General features: G+C 44.7%; 1 pseudogene; it reads left to right on the plus strand.

Annotated features, from left to right (window-relative positions):
- Positions 1-3,387: 3,387 nt before the first annotated feature.
- On the plus strand, positions 3,388-4,664 carry LOC127417809 (putative nuclease HARBI1; annotated as a pseudogene).
- The last annotated feature ends 2,417 nt before the right edge of the window (positions 4,665-7,081 follow it).

Raw genomic sequence — 7,081 nt, forward strand, 5'->3', positions numbered from 1 at the left:
TCGAACACGAACCACATGAAGGGTCTGTGTCGAGGAAGGATCGAGACGTGGAAGTACGCATCCTTTGGGTCTACCACCACGAACCAATCTTGATGCTGGATGCTTGCCAGAATGGGTTTTTGCATCAGCATCTTGAACGGGAGTCTGTGTAAAGCCCGGTTCAGTACTCGCAGGTCCAAGATTGACCGCAACCCACCGCCTTTTTTCGGTACGATGAAGTAGGGGCTGTAAAACCCTTTCTTCATCTCGGCTGGAGGGACATGTTCTATTGTGTCCTTCCGTAGGAGGATAGCGATCTCCGCGCGCAGGGTGGCAGCGTTTTTGCCCTTGACCAAGGTGAAGTGAATACCGCTGAACCTGGGCGGGCGCCTTGCGAACTGAATCGCGTAGCCGAGTCGGACGCTCCGGATCAGCCATCGCGACGGATTGGAAAGCCCAAGCCACGCATCCAAGTTCCGCATGAGGGGGACCAAGGGGACAACGTCGTCGACGTACCGGCAGGTGGGGCCTCACGGCGGGGCAGAGTGTGAGGTGCCACACCACGTCGTGGCTGTGCTGAGTCTAGGGACATCGAAGCACTTACCTGGCTCCTTGTGACCACCCCGGAACAGCCTGGGACGGGGAAGGAAGAGGCCTGTCCTCGTAACCCATGGAGACTGCCACATCGGGGGCGGCTGTGTGCCACAGCTGGGCACTCAGGGGCAGAAAGTCCACCGCTGGAGCACCAATCCTGCAAGAAAAAGCCTGTGGACGGTAGTCGTGGTGACGACCGTACACACCGGGTATGTGACCCAGGGAGGAAGGAAGCCGCTCTTTTGCTGAACTGTTGGGTACCACAGCCACTTGGGCATGTGGCGAAATCAAACAAAAAGGCATCAAAAGATTTTCCACCCAGCCCTCCACCAGGGGATGGAGTGGTCTTCTTACAAGCTCCACGTGAGTGGGTTCCCTCGTTCCTGGGTTGCCTGTCTCAGGGGCGCTTTGAGGACCTCCGTGGGTTCTTCGGCGCGGCTGTGAGGCGGGTGGCGTCAGCTTCCTGCGGTGGGCTCCAAACCGAGGCCAGGACGAAGGGGTGGGCTGCAGCGGAGCCGGTGCAGTCACCACAGGGGGACGCCCTTGGCGACGAGCAGATGGGGTGCGGGATCTTGAGCCACGCCAGGGCAGGATGTGCCGGATTGCTTCCATCTGCTGCTTCACCGCCGAGAACTGCTGGGCAAAGTCCTCGACGGTGTTGCCGAATAAGCCCGCCTGGGAATTGGGGGCAGCAAGGAACCATGTCTTGTCGGCCTCGCCCATCTCGACCAGGTTGAGTCAAAGGTGCCGCTCCTGGACCACTAGTGTGGCCATCGTCCGCCCGAGAGACCGCGCCGTGACCTTCGTCGCTCGGAGAGTGAGGTCGGTCACCGAGCGCAGTTCCTGCATCAAATCTGGGCCGGAACTACCCTCGTGCAGTTCTTTCAGCGCCTTGGCTTGGTGGACCTGCAGGAGAGCCATGGCGTGCAGGGCAGAGGCGGCTTGTCCAGCAGCACTGTAGGCTTTAGCCGTCAGGGACGACGTGAGCCTTTCCCGGGCAGCCGCGAGCGTCAGGTTAGAGTGGAACCCTCTGCTCTCCCCTGAACCCTCGCGGCCGCCCGGGAAAGCATGTCCATCATTTTGGCATCGGCCTGTGACTGGGCAATCGTCCCCGAAGGGGGAAGCCCAGCTGAGGCTTCTGCGTCTGTGGAATATTTTTTATCAAGTTAAATATAAATTAATCAAGTATAATCAATGTAAATATAGCCATTTTTGTATACAATTATTTCTAATAAGTTAAGCATGGATTTTTCTGTGTGTGTGTGTAGAAGCTTGTGTAAGGGAGGCCCCTCAAAATGGAATGTGATCACATATGGGACTCATATAAGGTAATCTTGAGTCTCATGTTTTGACACTAGAGGAAATATAGGATAAGGCCTTGTAGAAAGATGGAAAGGGGCCTCTCAAATAGTTTCATGTTCTCTAACAGTCGGAAGACATAGAACAAAATGTATGGGGTGTATTGGTCATGCCCTATGTGAATGTGTATATAGGCATGTTTGAATAAAGAAAGTTAGTTACTCTGCAGACTGACTTGGCTTTGCTATCTCTGATAATAAAGTCTATCTTCTGGCATCAAAACCTTAAGACTTTGAGAGTGATTCGTCAGAAAAGCGGCAGAAGCCACAACATGTCCGACTGGACAAGCCCGCTTTCCGATGCTGCGCTCGAGAGCTCATCTTCGCGGGCTCCGAACAAGAAGCCAGACTCACCGTGAGACGAGCCGGCGAACTCATCCGGAAGCCCAACTGGGGCAGACGAGCGTGCTGGGGAATGGGAGGTCTGCGGGGGGATACCCGGCGGAGACGATCCAATTGGGGTCCCCAAATCACCCCCAGTGCTAGCTACGCTGGCCTCATACCCGTAGGTAGAAGGACCAAGGCGGGGAGCTGCTGGGGTGGCTTGCTTTCTTATGAAAGCAAGCCACGACCGCAACGTTGCCACGGTCATGTTCTCGCAGTAAGAACATGAACCATTCACAAACGCTGCCTCCGTGTGGGTCGCTCCCAGACACGAAAGACAGCGATCATGACCATCCGAAGCTGAGAGATAACGACCGCAACCAGGAATAACAAACAATCGGAAAGGCATCTTTAAAAAGACACATCTTTAAAAAAGAAGTTCCGTGTGTGCGCTCTTTTAGAGAAATATATACTGTTTTAGAGGGAAAAAGCTCTTTCAGAAAATATACTCTCTAGTTTTTCTGCCGAAGCACCCAGGGGCGTTCTCTGCAGTGCACCAGTGCAGAGGAGGGAGAAGCCGCTGAAATGCGCCATCAGATCCAGCAGAAGTGAATGAACAGTAGCATTCAGCTCAATGAGCATGACCGTTCGGCTCCGAAGAGAAAATCTGAATGAGTGGTTGCATACCAGCTCCTTTTATACCCGTATGTCTGGGAAATTTAAAGAAGCCCTAATCTCCAGTAATCTGTAGAAAATGGGATGTTTCAACCCCACAAACAGTAATTTTTGGACAGTTTCAGCGCAATTTGAGCGAAGCGCCCATAGACAGCAGTTCTTTTCTGGGCAACAAAAAGAACCCGGAAGGGGCGGGGCAGAGCGTTTGTTTATAAACAGTAACTTCATCTATAGAAGTGCAGAGGCCCATACTTCGTACGTGGATAACTTAGTTATCTGGATTTCACTGTTGACGATTTGACACGATCCAGGATTGTTTGATTCTTCGAAGCTCATCCCGGAGTTGCTGGCATAACAACAGGTCCGTAAACTCAAACCCGCTTGGGAGCTGGCTTATTTCATGTAAACAGGATTTGATCGCAGCTTTATAAGTGGATATGGAAAGTCTGTCGCAGCCATGTCCTCTCCATTTTTACGAGAGCAACCTGTTGCAGAAGGTGCACAAATAATACGGAGAGCTTTCAGAATTCAGCGCACAATGCGGGATAGACTGGATCCTTTAGTGCAGCACGATGGTTTACTTTTAGAGTGATACCTTTTTTGTTGTGAGGGAATAATTTACCTGATTCATTTGTTGGACCCTCATATTAAAAGTTCAACTCGTCGGAGTCAGTCTTAAACAACAGCACAGACAGTGTGCATTGGCTTGAGATTCTTTGCGAGTGACACTTTCTTGTACACTATTGGAGATGCAGAGAACTTAGTGAAAAGTGCTGTCTGCCGTGCCATTCGCAAAGTGTACCTGGCGCTCAAGCAATTTTGAGAGGGTTTTGTCACTTAAGACCCCAGGTTAAAAACCTTTTTGCCATTGCAGGTACATTATAATTCTAATCTAAGATCACGCAATCATGACCATACCATTAAGCATTGCTTATGTGCCCCTCAGGCTTCCCAAATGTGATTGCTGCCATAGACTGCACACACATTCCAATGAAGGCCCCATCAGGCCCCAATGAAGGTGATTTTGTGAACAGAAAGGGGGTTCACAATATAAACGTGCAGGTAGGCTACTATTAAGATTATCTTAAAATTGTTGAGCTTTCAGATTATTAATAGTATATTAAGATAAAAGGTACTGAATCAAAAAGTAAAATGCAGTTGACTGACATGAACTGAAAAAAATATCTTTGATGGTGTGCGACTCGATGTGCCTTATAACCAACATAGGGGCAAAATGGCCTGGATCTGTGCATGACTCAAGAAACTTCAGAGTCACATTTTTGCACATTATTTGAACATGGTAACAGACAATAGAAATGTTAAGCTCACTGTATTAAATGCACTTATTCTGGGCCTAATTGAACTGCATTTTCCATTACACAGGTGATTATGATGGGATCCTGCCTGCAGGCAGTATTTCATGACTCCATTCCCTGACCCAGTCCCCGGTCCACAAACTCGTTACAATGCAGCTCTAGCCAGGACAAGGGCACACATTGAAATACCTTTGGGTAACTGAAGGGAAGATTTCAGTGTCTGAAAAGTCTGAGGGTTGCACCTGACAGGGCCTACAACATTACTGTTGCATGCTGTGTACTACACAACATTGCCACCATCAGAAAAGAGAGGACCCCTGTGGTGGAGGAGCTGCCTGATGATGACCTCCAGCTAGTGCACCTGGACCAACCTAGTGGAAGAGCAGCACGGGATAGAATTGTGGAACTCCATTTTTGATAGACCTTTCTGAATAAAGAAAAGACACAAACATGCTTAGGTCCATATATATTTTATTTCTGTAAAAATAAACATCTTAAAAAAGGAAAAAAAACAGACACAAAGACTCTTTTTTTTCCAGCAATTTGCAGCAATCAGTCATCTTTTACCTGCAATAAGAGATATTGTTATGTACAGTCAACAATATTAGTCTGTGTGAAAATGATTTAGCACTTACTCTGAAGTTCTTTCTGAAGCAACTCTATCTGCAGTTTAACTTTTGTTTTTGTTTTTTAAATTAAGATTAAGTTGTCAATTTTAATCTCTTGTAGGAGTTTTTGCTTTTTAAGTTCCATATATTCAATCTTTGTCACAAGACTCTTTTTATATAGGGAATGGACATCACCCTGTGCCTTTTGTGTGAGAAAGTAATACATTTACTCAAGAATAAAAAGGTCTAATAATCTGTCTAATATTTTCCTCACCTCTGTACCACTTTAGCGTGCAGACTCAGCAGCAGACGTAAGCCTCTCTGTTGATGTGGACTCCTGCAAATGTTATTGCAGTCTTACTCCGTGAAATATTACAGTTACATGAGTGCATGCAATTTAAGATATTTAAACACTTACAGGTGCTTCTTCCAAAGGACAGCCATCTGAAAGGGTTTCTTCACTGTCCTGCAATGAACATAAAATCAAACACAGTTGCACATTTCCCCCTTTTGATGTAAAATTTACTTGAAAAATTTACTTAATACACATGCTTCATTTACCACTTGCTTGGGAACCGGTAGAAGTGTTAGTGTATTATCTACAACTGCACAAAAAAAAAAACAAACAAAAAAAAAAAAACAATCAAATTTATATTGAACAACTAACAAAAAGAAAGAAATGAAACCTCCTTTACCAGTAATGAAGGTAATGCTGCTTTACTGCTCCCTGGCTGTGGTCTGAGGAAGAGCTACCCACAGGGATGCTCTGCACAATGGGTCCGTTAACATTAAGACCTAGGGTCAGCTCTTCTGCCGGGGTGTAATGTGGAGGTGCAGGACCACCACCCGTGTTTTTTTTTCCTGCTTTTTTCTTGGTTGCTGTTTCCAAACAGACAAAAACACAATTTAACAATGTGTATTTTAAAAGGTATTTCAAGCACAGTATAAGAAGTAAAGAATTACCATTTTGTAGAGTTGGGGTATTCGAGCCACAAGTCCAATTTTAATGGACTTGGACTTGTCATAGACTCGGATGCATTTTTACTCAGACTTGACTCAGAGTCCAGCCGAGTCCATGGCATTTGTGATGCAATGAAAAACAAACAAGCAAACAAATAACATAACATAGGGTGACCATATGTCCTCTTTTTCCTAAACACGTCCTCTTTTTCAGACCTGAAAAAAGCGTCCGGCCGGGATTTCAAAATTGCCTCTAAATGTCTGGGATTTGTCTTTGTCTTCATAATGATGTGATCTCTACAGTCAGTACTATCATACATTCTGTTTATTTGATACTGCACATCAGTTTTCACGCGTATGTCCTTACGTGTGATTATTCTGGCTGAGAGCGGCAGCACACACTTTTTCCAAGTACTTTCTCTCTCTCTCACTCCCATGCAAATATCAACGTAAGTACACTTTTAAAAGTACGTTCCCCAACTCTGCAAATTATTGAATAGAACAAATGCTTTATCAGACTTACGTTACTGCGCAAAGCGATTTCTAACTGAAAATGTAGACTATATTGAGACAAAATCAAATTTGCTACGTATTAGGGATATTTAAACTAATATGATGGATGAAATAGCCATGATGGAAATTGTACAACTCCGTTCGTCACATATTTGAAGCGCAACCTCTGTGTGTTACCTGTAAAGCTGGCACTTGAGATTCAATAGCAAAAAAGTCAGAAAATACAATGAAGAACACAAGTGAGGGGAGAAGTCTCTATTCGCCTATTATACATACTAATTATAATGTGAAAAGAACAACACGTCAGCTCAAGGAGAGTTTGTCATTAAAAAAAATAATCTTAACTTTAGGGAAGTAGGCTACACCTGGACACAGCAGGAGGACTGAAAAATGTGAAGTGTAGTAGAATAAAAAAAAAAAAATTCTAATGGTATCTGACCTTTTCTGTTTTTATTTTCTGTTTAATTTTATGGGCATTATTAAATGTTTTAATATTACCATTTATTAAATGTATTAAATACATTAAATATATTTAATTAATTACATTGCATGTATTTCACCCATAATTTTAGATAAAACTAAATTAAATTGAATGGACAAATTGAAATTGAAAAAAGTAGAAAAAAATTAAAATTTGAAATAATAATAACTCTGGTTGTAATGAATAATGCAGCTTTCACTTTCTTTATTCTATGTTTGAGTGGAGGGGAATAATCAACAACTAATTGAAAAAAAAAATCAACAGAGCACAATA

This window comes from Myxocyprinus asiaticus, chromosome 27 (genome assembly GCF_019703515.2).
Source record: "Myxocyprinus asiaticus isolate MX2 ecotype Aquarium Trade chromosome 27, UBuf_Myxa_2, whole genome shotgun sequence".
NCBI lineage: Eukaryota > Metazoa > Chordata > Actinopteri > Cypriniformes > Catostomidae > Myxocyprinus > Myxocyprinus asiaticus.